The sequence below is a fragment of the Peromyscus maniculatus genome, chromosome 1, assembly GCF_049852395.1.
Source record: "Peromyscus maniculatus bairdii isolate BWxNUB_F1_BW_parent chromosome 1, HU_Pman_BW_mat_3.1, whole genome shotgun sequence".
Lineage (NCBI taxonomy): Eukaryota > Metazoa > Chordata > Mammalia > Rodentia > Cricetidae > Peromyscus > Peromyscus maniculatus.
In genome coordinates, this window is record NC_134852.1 from 619,453 (window position 1) to 645,119 (window position 25,667).

At 38.1% G+C, this 25,667-nt stretch overlaps 1 pseudogene; it reads left to right on the plus strand.

The window, feature by feature from the left end:
- Positions 1 to 197: 197 nt before the first annotated feature.
- LOC143271220 (vomeronasal type-2 receptor 116-like) lies at positions 198 to 24,662 on the plus strand (annotated as a pseudogene).
- Positions 24,663 to 25,667: the final 1,005 nt, after the last annotated feature.

A 25,667-nucleotide genomic window follows, 5' to 3' on the forward strand; every position in this document is an offset into this window, starting at 1 on the left:
ATTCAGTATTTGGGTCTTGTTGGGAATACCATCCAGTTTGGGATAGTCCTTCTATTGACTACAAAGAATTATTTTTAGGTCTCTGTCCATAATAACCATCATACCCTCTTAGAACATCACCCAAAAACATCCAGTTTTCATTGGCCTTAACTTTTTCCATTGATGAAGTCAATAGGAACCCTGATATTTTGCCAAATATGTCATTAGTATTTGAACTGATGGAGGACAGATGCATGAATATGTCAGAATTATACAGAATAATACATGTCGGTGAAAAAAATCAAGATTATTACCCTAATTATGAGTGTAACAAAGAGTCTAGTTGTAATGTGATGCTGACAGGACCAGATTGGGAAACATCTGCGATAATTGGGACATTTTTGGACCCCTACGTATCTCAACAGGTGAGATTTTTGTGGTGTGGGTTTTCAAGAAATTGTGACTCTGTTGGAACAATACCAAGATGCTAAGAATAGTATGTTGAATTATGTGAAACAGTGTGGTTCAAGAGTACTATTCAGAAACTTGATGTGGCTTCAATTCCTTTTTTGAAGTTGAGATGAGGGAAAAATATAGGTGAGAAGTTTTTATAGAACTCCTTGCTGAAAGTGTGTTTACAAGTTCTTAGAAGTGCATGCTACCTCATAATGCTCCCTGTGTCCTAGATCCTTCAGCTTACCTATGGACCTTTCCATACCATCCTAAGTGATCATGAAAAATTTCCCTATCTATATCAGATGGTCCCCAAGGATACAGCTCTACCCCTGGCAATGGTCTCTTTGATGCTTCACTTCAACTGGAACTGGATAGGAGTGGCCATCTCTGACAATGACCAGGGTACCCAATTTCTCTCAAATTTGAGAACTGAGATGCAGAAAAATACAGTCTGCTTTTCCTTTGTATGCATGATCCCAACCAAATTCCTTACATACATGTCAAGAGCTGAAGTGTATTATAACCAAATCATAACATCATCTGCAAATGTAGTCATCATTTATGGTGACATTGACAGTACTCTAGCTGTGAGCTTTAAAATGTGGGAATCTCTAGGTGTACACAGAATATTTTTGACCACTTCACAGTGGGATGTCACTATAAGTAAGAGAGACTCCGCAATTGACTCACCCCATGGGATACTAGTTTTTGCACACCAACATTCTGAGATTTCTGGTTTTTAAACATTTGTCCAGACACTGAACCCTCTGAAATACACAGATGAATACCTTTCAAGGCTAGGATGGATGAAAATTAACTGTGAGGTCTGAGCTTCCAAGTGTAAGACACTGAAGAATTGTTCATCCAATGCCTCATTACAATTTCTAATGGGACAGACTATTGACATGGACTTTAGTGATGACCATTATGACATATATAATTCTATGTATACTGCAGTCCATGCTGTCCATGAGATGCTTCTTCAACAAATGTATAATGGGAATGAACACTCTTTTAACTGCTTGAACGTAGTGTTTTTTCTATTATGTGTCATCAATGTAGCCTTTAAGGTACTGTCAGATGCCCTAAATTACTGGATGAGCAAATATTTAATAAAATGGGAATGTTTTGAAATTATTTCCTGGTAAGGAATTAAATCTAGAGTCTGATATAATATTAATGCCAAAGCAATGGATTGGAGGACACAATTTATCAAGGAATATCAGTAACATAATTACAGAACACCTGAATATCATTTCACTTCTTCTATTACTGGAAGTATAACAGTCCTTCATCATTAACCCTCTCCGTGATAAGAAGATGAGCCCTTGTTCATTGATTGTCAAACATTATAATCAGTGTATGAGATGGTTTTCATAAGTGTTCTGAACTGATTCTGCCCTAGTGTAGACTCAGGGACCTTGTTTAGCATACTGTGAATAATTATACAGGAATTACTGTGTAACCGTGGTGCTCTTATTTATTTCTGAACATACATGTGTCCATGTGTATGAATGAATGGTACTCACTGTGTATGGGATTATGATTCTTTTTTTTCTGTGTATGTGTGTGTATATATGCGTTGCTGCATATATTGTGTATATCTGTCTATCTGCATATCTATCTGTGGAACTGAGCATAATTTTATCTTGTGTCAATGTCTTTGTGTATGTGTGTTTGTTTTATATATATTTTCCTGTGTGTTTTTCAATTCAGCTGCATGTCACTACTGCATGTTTTGTGTATCTGCTTGCACATATGAATATCTGTTTTTCTCTGTGTTTTTATGTGTGTGTGTCTGTGTGTGTGTGTGTCTGTCTGTCTGTCAGTCTTTTATTGTGAGCATAAATTTGTATATGGCAATGTTTCTATGTGTGGGTGTTTCAATATGTGTATGTCTCCCCATGTGTATTTGTCTATAAATGTGTGCATTTGTGTTTGAGCCTCTGTGTTTTTCAGGTTTCTGTTTCTGTGTGTCTGTTTGGGTTAGTATGACTCTCTGTTTCTGACTGCATTTTGATGTGTGTGTCTGACATATATACATGTGTGTATATTGTATGTATCTGTATTATGTCTGTATGTCTGTATGGATTTGAGTCTTTTTCATTCTCTCTGCATTTTTCTTACCAAATTTTGTTTCTGCATGTATGTCTGGGTTTTCCTTTGGTAGTTTCCTCTGAAAGAATTAAAATTCTAAAAATGTTATGAAGCTTTTTTATCTACTTGATTTTATTTCTCTTATATTTCTCTCATGGACACCTTCAATAATGTTGCCTTTAAGATGAAATCAGTATATGCTTTCTGACATCAAGGAAGGGCACACACAATATAGAATGCTGCCTCTCTTTCAGTGAGGAAGACTCACTTCACTAATCGTGTTGGAGAAAAAGTGAATATGAACCAGAGAGAAAACCTACAGGCAGAGTATGACATTTTCCAGATTTGGAATTTCCCAAATGGATTTAGATTCAAGGTGAAGAAAGGAGAGTATAGTCCATATTTTCCACATGGTCAACAGCTCCATTTATATGAAGATATGATAGAGTGGGCCACAGGAACTAGACAGGTGGGTGTGACTTAACTGTAATTATTTCTGTCATACAGCAGTAACACTGTCAAGTGGGTCCATTTGTGATGCCTTGGAATTGATGCTCTGAAATAGACTGTCACATCAAGAAGCATTTTCCAGCCTCCCTCTTTATGTCGCTTCTTTTCAGTTCTTGATGTGACATTTTGTTAATTGTTTGAGGTTCTCATACATGCATACCGTGCATACAGTTATTTTTAAATCATTCCAGAACATGTTTCTTGTTTTTATTACAAAAAGAAAATTAATAGTTATCAGTGTACTCTATCATTTCAAGTGAAGCATTCATTATCCTCTTGATACCATTCTGATTACTATACAGTGCTTGTCTTTTTTCTGCTGAACCTTTGACATGGATGCTGAAAGACTGAAGGTAAATGTAAGGAGGATTAAAGTAAACACATACAAACCATTAATTATTTATTAAATAATTTTTTAAGCCTTTGTACCCACAGGTCCTAAATTGCCAACATCTCTAACCAAATATTAAGAGAACGTTTTCATGGTCCATTTAGATTCCCTATTAATTGTAACTTTGTTTTCTTTCTTTCTTTCTTTCTTTCTTTCTTTCTTTCTTTCTTTCTTTCTTTCTTCCTTCCTTTCTTTCTTTCTTTCTTTCTTTCTTTCTTTCTTTCTTTCCTTTTTTTCTTTCTCTCTGTCTCTGTCTTTCTCTTTCTTTGTTCCTTTTTTTCTATTAAATATGTATGGATGTCTTGTCTGCATATATGTCTCTGCACACTGGTATGCCTTGTGCATATGGATGCCAAAACAATGACTTGATTCTCTGGGTGGTGGAGAGAGTGCAGGACCACCCAGAGGGTACTGAAAGTCATACTTGAACCCTGTACATGAGCAGTAATTGTTATAGAGTGTTGAGCCAATTCTCCAGCATAAAAGCATGTTCTGTAAAAAAAAATACTCAATAGAGGAACATTTCTTGGTCCCATTAGTTCTTTATAATTCTCTCAAACAAACAAGGCTGTTCCTATTTTTCTCATCTGTGTGTGAAGGATGTTTTATTTGTAGTAAAAGAAATAGCTTTGGAAATTTTTAAAAGATGTATACTTCTATGAACCTAAGGTATATTATAGGAATGAATTCTGATGTGGGTGGTTTTAAGGTATCCAATTCAAACTTTCTGACAGCTCTCATTGGTCGTAGAGGTGAGTGACTCTTCATACCCAGTGAGCCCTGCCCCTAGGACCCATTGCTGGCCCCAACCATTTGCCCCGGGAACACTGGCCCATCTCAGCCTCAGTTGCTGACCAGTAGGCAGGGCTCCTGCAGGAAAGCCAGTCCCACACAATGACCTCCCCGTGCACCCTGCAATCTACATGCCCTGTCCCCATATCCATCTTGTGGAGACGCCAGCAAATTTCTGAGGTTAGGAAAACAACCCCCAGCTATCATCAGGCCTAGAGAGAGCTCTCATTGGACAAAGAGCTGTCACTGGACCAAGAGTAACCTCAGGAGACAGGGAATTCGCCAGCCCTCATCAGAACAAGAGTAGTTTTTGGAGAAGTAGAATCTACCACCACTCAGTGGACCAAGGGAGGCTTCCTGAAACACAGAATCTGTCAACTCTAACTGGACCAAGAGCCCTGATAAGACCAAGAGTGGATCAGTGAGCCACAGGATCATCTAGCTTGGGTTGACACAAGAGAAGCTCCCCAAGACACAGAATCTGCCTGTTCCAATTAGACCAAGAGCTAAGATGGGGCTGAGATGGCTCCCTGAGCCACAGACACAACAAGCACAAAGTGGACCAACAGCAACTCGCTAAGACACAGTTCCCTCTTATACCCATAAGAGGAAGAGATGGGCCGATGTCAAGGCAGAAGTACATACAACAACATAAAGAGCAATACAACATCACCAGAACGAAGCCCTCCTCCAACAGTAAGACCTGTACATCACAAGGAATAAGAAGCAGAATAAAGCAACTTTAAGAATTGCATCATGAATATGATAGCGGATTTTTAAGAAAAAAAATGAAAAATGAAATTGAGGAAGAGCCTAACAAAAAAGTGGAAGAAATCAATAAAGAAATTGACTAAAAGAAATAAAAAATTGGAAGAAGTCTATAAAGAAAAAGAGGAAAAGACAAATAAAAAACTGGAAGAAAACAATAAAACCCTTAAATAAAATCACGAATAACCAAATAAACAGGTGAGGGAAACAGTTCAAGACTTGAAAAGGGAAATAGGAACAATGAAGAAGACACAAACAGAAGGAATGCTAGAAATAGAAAATTTGAGTAAACGATCAGGAAACACAGATGCAAGCATAACCAAGAGAATACAGAGGTGGAAGAGAGAATCTCTGGTGTAGAGGATACAATAGAGGAAATAGATTCATCAGTCAAAGAAAATACCAAAGCCAAAAAAGTCATAACACAAAATGTCCAAGAAATGTGGGACACCATGAAAAGACCAAACCTACAAATAATAGGGATAGAGAAAGTAGAAGAATACCAACTCAAAGGCACAGAAAATATATTCAACATGATCATAGGAAAAAACTTTTGCAACTTAAAGTAGGAAATACCTATGAAGATAAAAGAAGGCTATAGAAAACAAAACAGACTAGAGTCTCAAAAAAGTCTCTTTGCCACATAATAATTAAAAAACTAAATGTACAGAATAAAGAAAGAATATTAAGAGCAGGAATAAGGCAAAGGACCAAGTGACTTATAAAGGCAATCCCACCAGAATAACACCCAATTTCTCAATGGAGATTTTGAAAGCCAGAAGCACTGGGACAGATATAATGCAGACACTAAAAGACCATGGATGCCAGCCTAGACTAATACACCCAGCAAAACGTTCAATCATCATAGACGGAGTGAACAAGACATTCCAAGACAAAACCAGATTTAAACAATACCTATCCACAAATCCAGCTCTACAGAAAGCACTAAAAAAATTCCTACCTAAGGAAGTCAGATACAACCCCAAAACCACAGGCAATAGATAACCTCACAACAGTAACCCCAAAGAAGTGAAGTACACACACTACCACCAAAAAAAATAACAGTAATTAAATTCACTGGGCATTAATATCCCTTAATATCAATGGATTAATTCACCCATAAAAAGACACAGGGTAACAGAATGGATAGGAAAGCAGGACCCATCTTTCTGCTGCATACAGGGAACACACCTCAATTTCAAAGATAGATATTACCTCAGAATAAAATCCTGGGAAAAGTCTTTCTAATCAAATGGTGTTAAGAGCAAGCTGTGTAGCCATCCTAATATCCAGCAAAAGAGATTTCAAACTAAAATCAATCCAAATAGATCAAGAAGAGCATGATATACTCTTCATAGGAAAGATCCACCAAGATGAAGTTTCAATTTTGAACATTTATGTCCCAAACACAAGGGCACTCACAAATGTAAAAGAAACATTACTAAAGCTTAAATCACATAAAACCCCACTCATTAATAGTCAGAGACTTCAACACCTGACTATTGGACAGATGTGCCAAATCAAAACTTAACAGAGAAATAAGGGACTTAGCTGTTGTTATCACTCAAATGGACTTAATATCTACTGAAGATTTCATCCTAACAAAAACAAATATAACTTCCTATCAGCACCCCATGGAACATTACCCCAGGAAGAGATGATTTCAGTACAGATTCGACAAGATCTTCAAAGAAGAGTTAATATCAATACTCTTTAACTTTTCCACACAATAGCAACAGAAGGAACACTGCCAAACTGCTTCTATGAGGCTACAATTACCCTGATTCCCAAAACAAAGAAAGATACAACAGAGAAAGTGAACTACAGATCAATCTCCCTCATGAACATTGATGTAAAAATATTCAATATCATATTGGAAAACATACTCCAAGACTACATTAAAACAATTATCCACTGTGATTAAGTATGCCTCATTCCCAGAGATTCAAGTGTGGTTCAACATATGAAAGACTGGCAATATAATACAACATATAAACAAACTGAAAGAAGAAAACCATATGATCATCTCACTAGATGCAGAAAAGCCCTTTGACAAACTCCAACACCTCTTCATGACAAAGGTCTTGGAGTGATCAGGAATACAGGGAACATATCTAAACATAATAAAGGCAACTAGAAAATATCATCCTGACTGAGGTACCCCAGACTCAGAAAGACAAGCATTGTATGTACTCACTCATAAATGGATACTAGATGTAAAGCAAAGGGTAACCAGATTGCAACTCCAGGGAGGCTGCCTATTAAAGAGGACCCTAAGAAAGACACAGGGATCACTCAGCGACAGAGAAATGGAAGAGATCTATAGGAGCAAACCGGATGTAAGGGGAAGTAATGGAGGGCAAGGGAGAGGGAAAGTGAGCTTAGGGGAACCAGAGGTCCCAGCTGGGTCATGAATAGAGTGGGATAACAAGGAAAGAGACATGATGATAAATGAAGACCCCATGGGAATAGGAAGAAGCAGAGTGCTAGAGAGGTCCCCAGAAATCCACAAAGATACCTCCACTATAGACTACTGGCAATGGTCAAGAGAGTGCCTGAGATGACCTACTCTGATGATTTGATGGCTGAACACCCTAACTGTCATGATAGAACTCTCATCCAGTGACTGGTGGATGTAGATGTAACCAATTGTATTATTAAAATAAGAAACACAGAGCCAAGGTAAAAGAGAAAAGCCGAGAGGTCAGAGCTCAGAGATAAAATCTTACCTCCTGCAGTGCTCCTAGCTTCCCCGAGAGAGGGAGGTACTTCCTGTGTCCCTGTTTAAATAATCTTTCTGTTCTGCCTTCTCATTGGTTGTAAACCCAACCACATGACTGCCTCATCACTGCCTGTAAGTACCGCCCTCCAGGTCTTAAAGGCGTATGTCTCCAATACTGCCTGTATCCCTGAACACACAGAAATCTACCTAGCTCTTCTAACCACCACGCTCTTACTATGGCTCTAATAGCTCTGACCCCAGGGCAACTTTATTTATTAACATAAAATTAAAATAACATTTCAGTACAAATAAAATATCACCACATTTCCCCTTTTCTATTTTAATAAAAAGAAAAAAGGCAAAAGGTTATAACTAACAAAAGAAAAACTATATACAAAAGTACAATAACTATATACAATATATACAAGTAACAAATACCTAAACGATGTCTAGTCCATTTGTATTTGACAAATCAGAGAAAATAATTCCCTTATCTATCCTATTTTAGTAAGTCCAAAATGTATCTAATTCACTTTCTATCCTAATTAATCTTCAACTATAACTAACTAATCTTCAACTCCCTCAGAGACCCAAGAAGGAAATAATATTAGCTAACAAAAATAAAAACAAGAAGTGCACAAAAGCAGCTTCCAAAAATTTTGTGAGTTGACAGAAACAGCCAGCTGCCTGGACAGTCACCTGAGGTTTCTCTGCAGTGTTGGGGCATCATCTTCAGCCTATAGGCTTAGCGTATCTGACAGACTCATTTGTGAAGTAGGTTGTACACAAGGTCAACAGTTCAACCTCACACTGGGTGAGAGCAGTCCATGTACCAGAAACACCTGAATTCCACTAGTGTCATGTCATGATTCAGGATTTTAAATTCTGGAAATTGTTGATGGCTTTTGAATTCAGCTGTCCATTCTTCTTGGCTGTGTATATATGGCTTCATCTTAAACCTTTACTATTGACGTGATGTTTTTTATGAAAGTCTGAGGCCTCCAGCACATTTCCTATCAATAATTTATCAATCTCATCATTGCCTTGTGCTAGAGGGCCTGGCAGACCAGTATGAGATCGGATGTGAGTTATATATAAAGGATGACTCCTTTTCCTGATTGTATCTTGTAATTGAATAAATAGTGAAGTTAATTCTGAAGCATCAGGGATAAATTCTGCAGTCTCAATATGTAATACCACTCTTTCAGCATACTGAGAGTCAGTTACTATGTTGAGAGGTTCTGAAAAATCCATTAATACCAACAGAATAGCATACAATTCTGATTTTTGCACTGAATTATAAGGACTTTGTACCACTTTACTTAAATTTTCTGATTTGTAACCTGCCTTTCCTTGTTTGTTGGCATCTGTATAAAATGTACAAACTCCAGATATGGGTTTTTGCCGTACAATTCGAGGCAAGATCCAATCAGCTCTCTTTATAAAATCAATTCTGTTGCTTTTGGGATATTTGCTGTTAATTTCTCCCAAAAAATTACTGCAAGCTCTTTGCCAAGGTTCACTTTCTGTCCATAATTTTTCAATGTCCTCCTTAGTTAAAGGTACAACAATTTCTGCTGGGTCTATTCCTGCTAACTGACGAAGTCTCAATTTTCCATTCCAAATCAAGTCAGAGATTTTTTCCCCATAAGTTTTTAATTTTTTATTTGGTTTATTTGGTAAAAATATCCATTCCAATATAATATCTTCCCTCTGCATTAATATTCCAGTAGGGGAATGCCTAGAAGGTAAAATAACCAAAATGCAATCCAGCTTTGGATCAATACGATCCACGTTCCCTTCATGTACTTTCTTTTCTACCAAGGCCAATTCTTTCTCAGCTTCAGGTGATAATTCTCTTGGACTATTTAGGTCCTTGTCACCTTCTAAGGTTTTGAACAAATTAGTCAGTTCATCATTTTTTACCCCAACAATAGTTCGTAGATGAGAAATATCTCCAAATAATCTTTGAAAGTCATTAAGAGTCTGTAGTCTATCTCTCCTAATTTGCACCTTTTGGGGTCTAATTTTTTGTAGCTCTATTTTATATCCTAAATAATTAATTGAATCTCCTCTTTGTATCTTTTCAGGAGCAATTTGTAATCCCCAGCAAGGCAAAATTTTCTTTACTTCTTCAAACATTCTTTCTAAAGTATCTGCATTTGAGTCAGCTAGTAAAATATCATCCATATAATGATAAATTACAGATTTAGGAAATTTTTTACGTATCACTTCCAATGGCTGTTGTACAAAATATTGACACAGAGTTGGGCTATTTAACATTCCCTGTGGGAGGACCCTCCATTGAAATCTTTTAACCGGTTGAGAATTATTATAAGTAGGCACTGTGAAAGCAAATCTTTCTCTGTCTTTTTCTTGTAAGGGTATTGAAAAGAAACAGTCTTTTAAATCAATAACTATGAGAGGCCATCCTTTTGGTAACAGAGTAGGCAAAGGAATTCCAGATTGTAGAGAGCCCATCGGCTGAATTACTTTGTTAATTGCTCTAAGGTCTGTTACCATTCTCCATTTACCAGATTTCTTTTTAATAACAAATACAGGAGAATTCCAAGGGCTGGTTGACTGTTCAATATGCTGAGCATTTAACTGTTCTTCTACCAGCTCTTCTAAAGCCTGGAGTTTCTCTGTTGTTAAAGGCCATTGCTGAACCCATACAGGCTTGTCTGTTAACCATTTTAAAGGTAGAGCTGTTGGTATTTTTGGAAGATTATCAGTTGTTGTGCCCTGTTCTTGTATAATATGGATGGCCGGTGACCACTCAAAATAATGCCTTCTAATATTTCTCTCAGAAACATGTGCTAGTTTATGATTTGTTTCTGAGATTGGAGGGATTTTAATCTGAGTATTCCATTGTTGCAACAAGTCTCGACCCCACAGGTTCATAGCTATGTTAGCGACATATGGTTTTAATTTTCCTCTCTGTCCTTTTGGACCTATACATTCCAGCCATCTTGCACTCTGTTTCACTCCAGATAATGTCCCAATTCCTAACAGTTGAACGTTTACCTCCTGAAGAGGCCAAGCTGGATGCCAAAATTCTGGTGCAATTATGGTAATGTCCGCACCTGTGTCTACCAGACCAGACAACAAAACACCATTTATTTTTATCGTTAATTTTGGTCTCTGTTCATTAATAGAAGTTTGCCAAAAAATTTTCTTTATGTTTTCTCCTGAATTTTCTATTCTCTCTGTTTCATCATCCTGACCAGCATGATTTATTCCAATAGTCATTTGGTTATTTAATCACTCAGAGCAGGGATTTCCTCTACAGCTGCAGGAAAGGTTTGAACTGGTTTTGCTATGGGGGCCTGCATGAGGCCCCTCCGGGAGTTTCCCGAAAACTGAGGCAAAGGATTACCCTGTCTGTCCTTTGTTGATCTACATTCGTTGGTCCAGTGTTTTCCCTTACCACACCTTCTGCATACTCCAGAAGGAAGGGGCCTTCTGTTGCCATTGTTCCTTGAAGAAACATTGCTTCTAGGAATGACCTGTTTACAGTCCCTTTTAAAATGTCCTTGCTTTCCACACCCAAAACATCTAACACTCCTCAAACCTTTTGAAATTACTTCTCCTACCCACGTATCATGCTCATCAACCTCAACATTAATTGTTTCTCTAATCCAATCTTCCAAAGGTGCAGATCTTGCCCTTAAAGGCCTGATTATTCTTTTGCATGCTGCATTCGCATTCTCAAATGCCAAAGCTTCAATTATTGCCTTACTAGCTTCTGATCCTGAGACCATTCTGTTTACTGCTGAAGCCAGTCTTTCTAAAAAATCTGTGAAAGATTCTTTTGGGCCTTGCATAACCTTTGTGAATGACTCATGTTTTTTTCCTGGTTCATCAACTCTGTCCCATGCATTCAAGGCTGCCATTCGACATAAAATTACGGTTTGAACATCATATAAACATTGTGTTTGTATTGAAGCATATTGGCCTTCTCCAATAAGCTGATCCTGACAAACTTGTATTCCTTTATCCCTCCATTGTGTTTCTACGTTTCTAGCTTCCTCCTTAAACCACGTTAGAAATTGAATTCTCTGGCTGGGTTCCAGAACAGCTTGTGCAAGGTCCCGCCAGTCCTGTGGTATAATCCTATTATATGTTGACCAAGAGTTTAACATTTGCTTTACATATGGGGAATGCATGCCATAAGATACTATTGCCTCCTTAAACCTTTTAAAATCCATCAGTTCAATTGGAGCCCAGATATTTTGTGTAGCCATTTGATCAGGCATCTGCTGTGCGGTTACAGGATAAATTAAGGATGACTGTGTGAAAACAGGCTTTCTTTCTGTAACCTTATGATCCAAACTTGAACCAACTTCACTGTTAAAATTAACAGGTTTTTCTAAAGCTGTTATCCTGGCACTTAAATCGACTATCTTTTTAAATAGTAAAATGAGAATAAGCATGGTGATAAACTGCATAATTCCCATAATACTAATCTTTTCATATAGTTGTTCCATTGTCAGACTGCCTAAAATTTCAAACAAAACCCAATTTTCTTCCAATGTACACAGGAAACCCATTTTTTTAAATGTGGAAAAAATTTGTCTTTTAAATAGTTTCCTTTATGACTTACCAAATCTGCGTAGAACAGTAGAAATCCGAGCGAATTTCAAAACAGCCACCTAGAGTCCTAGGTGTAAATCCAGAGAGAGAGAGAGAGAGAGAGAGAGAGAGAGAGAGAGAGACAGAAACAGAGAGACAGAGAGAAAGCAAGAGAGAAAGCAAAAGCGAAAGCGAAAGTGAAAGTGAAAGTGAAAGCGAAGGGGTAGCCGTCTAAAGCTTAAAGCCAGCCACTTGTTCCCTCGTGAACCGAGTCAAGACTTGGCTTTACAGGCAGGGGCCCTGTTTATCAGGGCAGGCCTGAGCTGTTTGTAGCACTGGCTTTAAGCAAGCAGCTCACAGTCCAGCCTGAGCCCAGACCTGGGCCGGGGCTAGGGAGCCGGCTGCTCCGGCTAGGGAGCTGGCCCCAAGCAGTTTTTAATGGATTCTTGTCACGTTGGGCGCCAGATGTAGATGTAACCAATTGTATTATTAAAATAAGAAACACAGAGCCAAGGTAAAAGAGAAAAGCCGAGAGGTCAGAGCTCAGAGATAAAATCTTACCTCCTGCAGTGCTCCTAGCTTCCCCGAGAGAGGGAGGTACTTCCTGTGTCCCTGTTTAAATAATCTTTCTGTTCTGCCTTCTCATTGGTTGTAAACCCAACCACATGACTGCCTCATCACTGCCTGTAAGTACCGCCCTCCAGGTCTTAAAGGCGTATGTCTCCAATACTGCCTGTATCCCTGAACACACAGAAACCTACCTAGCTCTTCTAACCACCACACTCTTACTATGGCTCTAATAGCTCTGACCCCAGGGCAACTTTATTTATTAACATAAAATTAAAATAACATTTCAGTACAAATAAAATATCACCACAGGTGGAAGCAGATGTAGAGATCCACAGCTAACACCCAGGTGGAGCTCCAGGTGTCCAACCTGTAAGAGAGAGTAGGGATGCTGTGAGTAAGAAATATGGAGACCATGACTCAAAAAAGCACATGGACAAATAGACAAACACACGAACTATGAACCAATAGCTTAGGAGCCCCCATGGAACTAGACCAGACTCTCTCAATAAGTGAGACATTTGATGAGCTTGAATGGTTTAGGAACCCCTGACCACACACAGTGGGATTGGGACCTCTCCTTGATGCATGAGCTGGCATTTTGGAATCTAAGGCCTTTTTGAGAAACATCGCTCAGCCTTGCTGTAGGGAGGAGACAACTGGACCTGCCTCAATGGAATCAACCTGGCTGGGCTGAATCCCCAAGGCAGACCTTGCCTTGGAGGAGGTGGGAATGGGAGGTGGAATGTGGGGTTAAGTTGGTGGATGGGAGAAGGGAGGATAGGGGAATCACTGGCTAATAGGTAAAATTAAATTAATTATAAAATAAAAATATTTATAAAAAACAATCCCAGCACTTGGGAGGCAGAGCCAGGCAGATCTCTATGAGTTCAAGGCCAGACTGGGCTACAGATTGAATTTCAGGAAAGGCGCAAGCTACACAGAGAAACCCTGTCTTGAAAAACCAAAATAAATAAATAAAACAAAATAAATAAAATAAAAAAAATTAAAAAATCTCCACATACTCGGTATTTGCTATCCAGAGTCTAGGCTTGGGGCCTCAGGGCTCCAGGGGCAGCTGATCTGGTCTGTTCAGGACCCTGGACCTATGGTAGCATCTGATGCCCTTGCAACCTGCTGTGCCTCCTGCACTGACTCCCTGCATTTCCAGTGTCATACCCGGGGCTAGGCACTGATGGAACCATGGTGATGTTCACTCTTTTCAGGCTGTTGCATTTCCAGAAAACCAAATATGAAAGGTGAGCAGTGGAGCTGTAGGGTGGTAGACAGTGGTCAGGATGCAGTTCCAGTCATAGCCTTAAATATAATTATGTTCAATGACATATTGAAAAAAGATTTCAAAGAATATTTCTAACAATGTTCCAGAATGCCAAACAGGACACAAATCACATTTAGAACAATGCAATGAGATAAAAATCTTACACGCAATAAGTAACTGAGAGAACATATGACAGATGCATTCCTAAATGTAAAAAATTATGAAAAAGTCAAACTAAAATATGCAAAGGAAATAAAATAAATCCAAAATATCTCAGGAAAACTTTTCTCCAAAGGAATATTTAAAGTTGAAGACAAGTTGGCAGCCTTGAAGACTAAGCAGAACATTTAGAAAACTGAAATTGTGACAAAGATAAAAAATTAGGACAAATGAAATATGTATAGGACCAGGGAGGGGGTTACCATTAAACAATCAAATTTTCAAACAATGGGCAGAAGAGAAGAAGGACACACAATGACATCAATAGTATATCCAGTAAAATACAATGGGAATTTTCTAAAATATAGTGAGACAGGTGGCCATCTTGAAGCAGGGCATTTAATATCAGAAAAGAACCTTCCTGTCACATATATTAATTAAAATTTGATTTATACATATAAAGGAAGGAAATTAACGGTTGCAGAGAGGGAAACCCATTTCATAAAAAGGCCCCTTCTAGAAACAGCAGATTCCTTCATGAACTTTCTTAAAATGGGAGAGTAACAGTGATGCAATCCAAGCAGCTAAAGATGTTACTGTACACAACAAAGTTATTTATAGTCAAAGGAGGCTGTGAGTCTCTTCAGGGGTATAAACTTGAATGCATCTGGAATTTATCAAAATCAAAAATGGAGGGCACACTTGAGAGATATTTTCACTTAACTTGAAGTTGTAAGATTAATTTGTTACCCAGATCTTTGAGATAGGGAGATAGGCCTTATTTTATGTGACATGGTACATGCCTTTAATCTGAGCACTGTAGAGTCAGAGGCAGAGGGATCTTTGTGTTCTAGGCCAGACTCTTTTACAGAGGGAGCTCCAGGACAGCTAGAGCTACAATGAGAAACCATGTCTCTAAAACAAAACCCAAAAAAGATGAAAAAGGAAGTCATGACTGTAATTGGCATCTTTTAACCTGGGAAAAGACACATCTTTTATTTGATTCTTAAGTTGGAAAGACACAACTTTGAATTACGTCATTTGATTTTGAAAATCTCCCTCTGTGATGGAAGCATATATACGGACATTTAAAAAGGAAACTTGTGTTCTTTGCTCTCTCTCATCTTGCTAGGAAGTCCATTCCTTCATTGGCATTAGAACCATCTATGGTATTTAAGTGTTTTCTTAAGATGAGCTGACACATTCCACATCATAGAATGATAAGTTTCTACATTTTTGGATTGTCATTTATGCCTAGTGATTGCTAGATTAGCTAGACTGCATCCTAGAAGACTTTCTAATAATTTGTGTGAATCCATATATACGTATATGTGAGAGAGAAAGTCAGAGAAACAGAGTGAGGGAGACAGAGAGACAGAAAGATTCATTCTGTAAGTTCTTTAAGGACTAACAAATACTAAGACAGATCTATGTTCCATGATATATATGAGTTTTAAGAATTCATAACCACTCTAACATTTCTATGAAAGACATTTGAAGAACTACTACACACTGAAAAGTAAGATAAATATGAGTGGTCAAAGAAGAGAAAGACAGCAAACATTACAACACCAGATAGAAAAACAAATGTTATCAAACTGTATCAAGTATTGCAATAACAAAAATGGACAATAATTAGCAAATGATTATCAATGTAAAATTAATGTCAATCTTCACATTCTCTAATCATAATACATGAACAAAAATATTGTTTTGTCAAACCAACATTCATTTTTTTCTTCTAAAACAAACCTTGCTTTCAAATGTAGAGAGATTCCTTCTGTAATTATGGAGGGAAATAATTTTGAAGAAGTAGAACATAATAAAGTAAATGAGAGACCAAACACTTGGATGGATATGGTGGAAAAATTCTCAAATAAACACTGACTAATATAAGTCAACAACACAACAGAAAGTTCTGTCCCTGTGACAAATATAGCTTCATTCCAGGGATACGAGGATGGTTCAGCATATGCAGGTCAGCTAAGTAAATGGGGCACATAAATAGACTCAAGCATAGGACTATATGATTATCCAAATATGTGAAGAATGTGCTCTTAACAGAGTCCAGTATCCAATTAGATTTAAAATAAAAAAACCTAACATAATAGAAGGAACACGTCCTTGAATTATTGAAGTTTCCTTTCTTATTATATAATTTTTCCCAGCCCAATCACATAAGAAGTTTTCCTATGGCAATCTTATTTACACGATTATACTACAGGAAGAGAAACTCAAAGAATTTCATTAAGAGTCCTAGTGAGGCCAGGTGTATGTGGTGGTGCATGACTATAATCAAACTCTTGGATGGAGAGGCAAGCAAAAACTTCTCAGTTTATGGCCAGTGTGGTGTACATAGTGAGTCCAAGGGAGCTAGGATTGCATATACAGACCCTCCCTCAAAAGAAATGAGCAAAAATTGGACAATGATAATTTTTTCTAGTTACCTCCTTGCTTTAAAATTCCATGATGTCATTGTTTTCTTGCTGCTGAATAATTATGTAAATGTATCACATTTCCTTTATCCATTCTTTGGATGAGGGTTATCATCCTGAGTGAGTTAACCAAGACCCAGGTATAGAAACATGGTATGTGCTCACTCATTAACTGAACATAAAATGGAAAGCAAATGATAACACTCCACAGCTCCAGAGTAGCTAGTTAAAAATAACATGAAGAGGGAAACATGGATCACCCTAGGAGGGGAAATTGCTGGAATCACTTGGTAAACTGAGCAAAGGGGACATGAGCTTTTGTGGTGGCCCAGTTGTGGGAGGGATGGAGAGGGAGAGTAATAAAGGATATATATTGAGAGAAAGGGTAATTATGGCATTATGGGGATAGGGAGAAACCTGGTACCAGAGAAACACCTAGGATTCTACAAGAATAGCCCAGCAAAGATTCCTAGAGAGGGTACCTGAATGTGCCTTCTCCTATAATCATAATGGTGAGTTCCCTTACTGTATCATGGAGTCTTCATCTAGTAACTATGGAAGCAGATGATTAGATGAACAGCCAAGCACTGATCCAAGATGTGGGAGTACAGTTTAATAGAGAAGGAATTATATGAGCAAGTAGGGTCCAGATCATGACAGGTCAACCCACAGAGACAGGTGACCAGAGTAGTGGAAGCTTAAGGAATGTAGACCAACAGCTAGGGAGCCTTCATGGGACTTACCTAATTCCTGTGCATGTGGGTAATAAATGTATAGCTTGGCCTGTTTGTATTTCCTTGCAGTGGGATAAAGCTCTGTCATTGGCACATAAACTGTCTTTTTAGAACCTATTCCCTATGGTGGGATTTATCAACCAACTTGATGCAGGGGGGTGGAGCTATGTCCTTCCTCAACTTAGTATGCCATGCTATGTTGACTCTAATGGAAGACCTTACCCTTTCTGAGGAGTGGGTGTTGTAGTAGAGAGGAATGGTGGAGAGGGAACTGGATAAGAGGAGGGAGGGGAAACTGTGGTTGGCAAAAAAATTAAATAATTTAATGAAGATTAAAAAAAATTGGATGAGAAGATACATTTTCTCCACTCACCTTCAAAATAGTCCTTAATATCATAGCAAGTACAAAAAGAAATGATAAACATGAAATACATAAACAAGGAAAGAAATGTGCCCACTTGTAGCTTACACCTTTAATTCTAGCATTCGGGAGGCATGAGAGGCAGATCTCTATGTTATCTTAGTTTACATATTATATATAGTTAGTCAAGATTTACCAACAACACATTGTGAAAACCTTTTTAAAGATAACCACAACAAAAAGGAATATTTGTAGTTAATCACACTGTGGAGACATGAAAGAGCCAATGCATAGGAGACACTGTGGTTCTGACACAGAACTCTATACTCAACAAAGGATGGCATGTGAGTACATGACCATCAGCAGCTGTGTTAAACAGTATATAGATCCCTATCACCAGGTTTTTGATTATATACAGTTTTTATATTTTAAACTTTAAGAAATCTTATAATTAACTTTCAACAATCTCACTTTTATTCCAGTTCCCCAAATATTTGCAGGCATTATAAGGCCCTTTCACCTCAGGAAACATTCCACATTTCAGTTTAATGCATATCAGTTCAACACTTTGTCACAAGAAATACACCAGGCTCTGCCTACTTAGCTGTTATTCTCTTTACACTCTGAATGTCATGCTGTGCAGTGTTATTTATTGGAGTCATGTTTGCTGTCAGAGGTTTGAAGAGATATTTCCCATGTTTCTGATATCCATTTATCCTACATTGTTGCACTGTTGCTGTAATTAAACACTGACCATAAACAAAATGAGGAGGAAGGGTTTATTAGGCTCATGGGTTACAGCAAAGGGAAGTCAAAGCAAGGATCTGGATCCTTCAACTAAAGTATAGACCCTGAAGGAACATTGTCTACTGCTTTGCTCTGGTAGATTTCTCCTACAGCCCTGCCTAGGGACAGCACTGCCCACAGTAAACTGGGGACTCATACATCAATTATGCAGTAATAAAATGCATAAGTAAATGACAGCCGTCTAGTTCAATGGAGAGAAATATTTTAGTTATGCTTCCCTCTAACTTTTGTAATGTACTTTCTGTCACGGTGAAATTAGGTAGATAAATCAGTTTGCAAGCTCTATGGTGTTCACCCACAGCAAACAACCCATTCTTATTCCTAAATTTCTAAGACTGAGAAGTTACTCTTCTTACATCAGATTGTTTTCATACATTTGTGTGCCATAAACCCCATCCAAGGACTGAGGAATCTGAATGCAGACATCCACGACTGGGCCCCTGGTGGAGCACAGGGAGTCTAATTAGTGAGAAAGAAGAGGGTTTATATGAGCGAGAATTGTTGAAGCCAAGGTTGGATAAAGCACCGGGACAAATAACCAAATGAATGGAAGCACAGGATCTATGAACCAAAGGCTGAGGGGCCCCCAACTGGATCAGGCCCCCTGAATGGGTGAGACAGTCATTTGGCTTGATCTGTTTTGGAGGCAGCTGTGTGTTGGTGCCGGGTCCTTGGGCTCGTTGCATGAGTTGGCTGTTTGAATCCTGGGACCTATGCATGGATGCTTGGCTCGGTCTGGGAGGGGGGGAATGGACCTGCCTGGACTGAGTCTACCAGGTCAACCCCGGTCCTTGGGGAAGACCTTGATCTGGAGGAGGTGGGAATGGGGGGTGGGATGGGGGGAGGGGGGCGAGAGGGGGAGAACAGGGGAATCTGTGGCTATTATGTTGAACTGAATGGCGTTGTAAAATAATAATAATAAAAAAAAGGAATTGAAAAAAAAAGTAAAAATCAAACTTAAGGCCAGTTATTGGGGTGAACACTGGAAGATCAGAGAGACAGAACAAGACACAGCTAACCTCAACCTGGCCCACTTTTCAGCAGATCTTGTTTCCTCAGACTAGAAGCCTCTGTGTGCTCATATCTGAATGGCTCTCAGCTGAACTGTTCTGCTCAAAACCTAAAAGCTTAACCAGCCAAATGTTTAACCAACCAAATGCTTCTTGTTCCTGATCCTCACGCCTTATATATCTATCTGCTTTCTACCACCATGCCCTGAGATTAAAGCCTCGCTTTCTGGGATTAAAGGCTTCAGTCAACATGCTTGGCTGTATCCTTGAAGACATGGATTTCTGCCTAGCTCTGCCTCCCAAGTGCTGGGATTAAAGGCTCATGCTACCACTGCCTATCCTCTATGTTTAATATTGTGGATGTTCTGTCTCTGACCCCAGATAAGCTTATTAGGGTGCACAATATTTCGGGGAACACAATACCATCACATTTTCTTTTTTGGCATTATAAAATATACTAAGTTGAATGTGGTCACTCATTTGGTATATATAAAATAAGCTTATTGATATTTCAACATGCTAATATAATTTTGTTATGGAAGGAGTAGGTTAGACTCCTTATATCAGCCTGTGTCTAATTTTCCTTAGATGCCACCCTCTGTGTGCAGTGCTGATTGTGGTCCTGTATTCTGGATTCAGAAAATTCTTGCAGGAGGGAGTTGCAGCCTGCTGTTTTGATTGCATCCCCTGTCCAGAAAATGAAGTTTCTAATGAGACAAGTGAGTGTTTGCTGCTGAGATAAATTCTTCATATAGATCATCTTCTCCCAAACACACTGGCATGATCAAAGGTTCTAAAAGTCCACTGTACAAATAAATCATATCACTTTCCCAAGTTAGTTTTGATAGGACTATGATCATTAACAATGTCACTTTAAGTAACATGTTATGCCATGACATACATCTTTGACTCATTGGAAATCCAGGGTAGGTGGCATTTTCTCATAGAAATTTTGATAATCAAACCACAATGTGAGGGAATTCCATAGAAGGTCTTTACCTTTGAAATTACAAGTAGAATAGATTCCAATTATAAAACTTTATTAATATTTATTTTATATTTATGTGTTTTTTGTGTTACTACATAAATTTATAAGTTGACAGGTACCATATATATGCAGGGAATCAATGTAGAACAGACTAGGGCTTCTGATCCCTTGAACTCTGCTATATGGGTTCTAGAAACCAAACATAAGTCTTCTGTCTCTGTAAGATTAATGAAGACTGGAAACAAATCCTTGGGAAATTATAAGAAATTGTTCATGATCATACAAAGGATTTCAAGCTATATCCAGAGATCCCCCTTTCAAAGTATCATTGTGATTTGAAATCTAGAGACGTGTGGAGAATTGTTCCCACATAAAGTAGAAAATATGGAGTACTATAATCAGTATTTTTATATACAGCCTAGTTAATAAAGTAAAAAGTAGAAGACACAATGGTTATGAATGATAGCAACTAGCTACAGTTATCCAAATGGTGTTGTCACCTACACAGCCTATGTTAGTCAAATGATTATTTAGAGTTGGTTATTTAACAATGGCAGATACTTACGTTTTCTATCCTTTCATCCTATATAATGAAAGTTCTTAAAGAATATTTATGGCCAGTAAAACAGATCAGAAGTTAAATCCCTTTCTACTAAAGCTGATGATGAGTTCATTCCTTGGGCCCATGTAATAGAAAGATGTTGACAAGTCTTAGAGGTTGTGTTCAGATGCCTATGCACTTGCACATACAACTTACATCAATTTACTTAAATCAACTCTAAAGAAATTGTTTTACATATGAAACACATAAGAATAAAGGGTATTTACAACAATAAATTCATGAAAAATTAAAGAAAATATTTTCATTATATATATATATATAAATATATATATATATATATATCTGTATATGTGAAATGGGTGGATATGTGTACACAATTGCATGTGCATGTGAGAGGCATCCAAGGCCCCTGCATTTAGAGTACAGTCAGATGTGCGACATCTGACATGGGTCTTTAGAACTCAATTCAGTTCTTCTGCAAGAGCAGTATAATCTCTTCACTACTGAGAAAATTTTCTATGCCTTAAAAAATAACTAGTTACATGTGTCCATAAATACATTGTTCTAGATAAAACGACTTGAAACCTAGAAGCACATCATGACTCTACGCAATTGTCCAATGTTTCAGAGCAAATTTACTCAAGTTTCATAAACTTTCCATGGTGGAGACTGCAACTTATGGACAGGATATTATTCCTCCAAACAAACCTCTGTCCTATCACTCTTGCTTGAGTGTTCTTCTTTTATTGTGATCATGGTATTATATCAATATCTACTTAGCACTTTAGTATACTCTCAAAATCTTAGACTCTCCTAGATGGAAATTAGTGAAAGAGGAAGAAAGGTGGTGGTCTGTTCCCAAAGGTGATAAAATCAGGAAAAAAGGCTTGCTAATGCTAAGTATATACAGAAGTTTCTGCCTTCAGGAGGGGGTTACTGCTTCTTATGAACAAGACTCATGGACAAACTATCCCTACTTCCAGATAAGGACACAACTGGGGACAGATTTTTTGATTAATTATTTTTGCATTTATAAACATAAAAATTATATATATGTAATATTCTTCTTTCACTCTCACCCTCCTGCTTCCCCCATATAAACCCAATCACTCTCATAATAGAGCTCTGTTGTTACTTTTGCATGTACATACATACACATATACACACACACACACACAACTTACTAATATTGAGGGAACGTTAGTTTACAATAAGCATGGAAATATGGCTCTAGCAAGACCTGCCTTTCTTCTCCATTCCCTTTGCCTTGCCTAAAATCATGAGATTTCAGTGATAGTTTGAATGAATTTGGCCCTATTAGAGGGTGGAGTCTTGTTGGAGAAGGTGTGGTCTTATTGGAGGATTTGTGCCACTGTGGATGGAGACTTTGAGGCATCTTATATGCTTAAGCCATACCAAGTGAGACAGTTTTCTTCCTGTTACCTATGGATCAAAGATGTAAAATGTTCAGCTTCTTCTCCAGAACTATGTCTGCATGCATAGCACCATGTCCCCCGATGATGATAATGTACTGAGCCTTTGAACTGAAAGCCACTCAATCAAATGTGTTCCTTTGTAAAAGCTAATGGGGTCATGGTTCTCTTCACAGCAATAGAAATGCTAACTAAGGCTATTATATTCTTAAAGCTAGTCACCAATGTCTATTCCCTTATTTGGGCACTTCCTCCTTCTGAGGCTGACTATCAAGGTACAGCATTCAAAGAATTGAAGTCCAGCTTCCCAAAACTCTGTTGTGTCTGTCCTAATTAAACTTTCCAATCAAAATTAAACACTTCAGCCTACCCAGGGGTTTCCCTTTCATCTTTATTAGCTGCCATTTTCAAAGAAGCCATGTCTATGTCTTACATATCCTGAGCAGTTCTTTGTCCTCCATGGCCAAAAAACTCTTCCCCGTCTTTCTTATTGCTTTCCTCTTCTCCTTCATTCTCTATCTCCTGTTTCTGTCACCTATTCCCTGCTCATTTTTCCTAAGGTCAAATGAATCTACTTTGTGTTGGCCTGCCATGTGTGAATTCTGAGTGTCACTACAGATTATGTTTAGAATTTCTTCTATGTCAATGGATTTGGGCTAGGAAATTCAAACTAGAAAACATATCACAGAAAGTGTCCTAATAGAAGACAAAGTCCCCATCTATTACAGGAAGAATATACATAAAACAGACAGAAAGACATCAGGAGGCACTACAGCCATGGGATCAGAGACTTTAAAATACACTCTGTGCAAAATATTGGTTAATGATTTTACCCTCTGTCAATTCACCAGTTTAAGTCATGTACTGAAAATATCTGTGCTTTCTGATAATAAAACAAATGACATCATCACCACATCGTAAATTAGATAATACACAGTGGGTTTGGTTTCATTCCCCATAAAGATAATGAATGAGTATTATGAAATGAAAGCATTGTTATTCAGCAATGTCCTTCGACTCCATTCTCAGAAACAAATGCATATAGTGCAATGCTACTTCAGCACATTCAATTGAAATATCCAGTCAATAAATGGCTAAAGCTGCATTAATCATACTTTCCTTTCTTCATCAGATGTGGAAAAATGTGTGAGGTGTCCAGAGGACCTGTATGGCAACAGAGAGCAGAACCAGTGCATTCCCACATCTGTGGTCTTTCTGACCTATGAAGACCCCTTGGGAAAGACTCTTGCCTCAATAGGCTTGTGCTTCTCTGCATTCACAGTGCTTGTTCTTGTGGTCTTTGTCAATCACCATGACACTCCCCTTGTGAAGGCAAACAACCAGAATCTTAGTTACATCTTGCTCATCTCACTCATGTTTTGTTTCTTGTGCCCCTTGCTCTTTATTGGCCATCCCAGTTCAGCTACCTGTATTCTACAGCAAATCACATTTGGAGTTGTATTCACTGTGGCTATTTCCACTGTGCTGGCCAAAACAGTGACTGTGCTTTTGGCTTTCATAGTCATAGCCCCTGGAAGAAGGATGAGGTTCTTCATGATTTCAAGGGCACCCAACTACATCATTGCCATATGTACCCTTATCCAAATTATTGTCTGTGCAATATGGCTGCTAGTTCCTCCTCCCTCTATTGACATTCATGCAGACTCTGAATGTGGCAAAATCATCATTGTGTGCAACAAGGGCTCAGTTACTGCATTCTACTGTGTCTTGGGATACCATGGCTCCCTTGCCTTAGGGAGCTTCATTGTGGCTTTCTTGACCAGGAATCTCCCTGACAAATTTAATGAAGCCAAATTGCTGACCTTCAGCATGCTGTTGTTCTGCAGTTTGTGGATCACATTTCTCCCTGTCTACCACAGCACCAAGGGCAAGGTCATGGTGGTGGTGGAGGTCTTTTCCATTTTTTCCTCAAGTGCAGGTCTGCTGGGATGCATCTTTATCCCCAAGTGCTACATAATTTTATTCCGACCTGAGAGAAATTCTCTTCAAAAGTTAAGGGAGAAAACATCTTCCTGAACTCTCATTTCATAAATTGTTACTGAAAAGTATAGTGGTACAGAGACACCAGTTGTGATACAATGCAAGATGTATGCATCAGCTATCGATTCTCATTGTTTCTTCTATAATGCCCAGAAATGTCAGGTGTACTTCTTTTCTGTACATTGTATCCTATAATCTTCCACTCCAACACTTATTTTACAAGACCTGTTTCCTGGAGATTAGTACATAAGGGATGTGTTCTTTTATTTCTCTAATACAAAGTAATATTTGTAATTAATTCCAAGTAATTCTTTTGATATCTGAATTAATGTGTGACTTTAATGTAAGAGAAAAACCAAGAAAGTTTTTAGTAGAGGGAATGAATATTTGCAGACTAATTACCCTTTCTGGAGGTGAAAAGAGACTTTTCTTGCATACTAGGAGTTAGAGGGGTAAAACTTAGGAGAAAGAAAGATGTTTTGTTATATAGATTAAAATACTATTGTGAAAGATGGGTATATGTATTAGCATTTAAAATCATGTACAACTTTTTGAAAGGATACCAGTTAGTTCAATATCAAATCCATGCATATTAACATTCATAGGTACCTTTAACAAGAGTGCCAATGGATCAGATGCCTTTTCTGTCTCTCAAGAACACCTACACACAGGTGTGCACATAAGAGCACACTCAAAAAGCACACATACACATAAAGGAAATTAAATGAAAATTATAAATTGAAGTTTACATAGCACTACAATGAAACACTGGTTTTCTTTCTTTCCCATTCATTGAAATAGATTTTCTTTCACATAATATACCCTGATTATGGTTTCCCCTCCCAGCTTCTTAAAGCTCTCCCAAGATCCTCCCCACATCACTTCCTATCTGAATCCACCCCACTTCTATCTCTCACCAGAAAATAATAAGCTTTCTAGGTGATAATAATAAAAAAAACATACTATGATAAAGAAAATCTAACACATTGGAATTGGTCAAAATTGGCAAACATAAGGAAAAGAGCCCAAGAGAGGGCATGA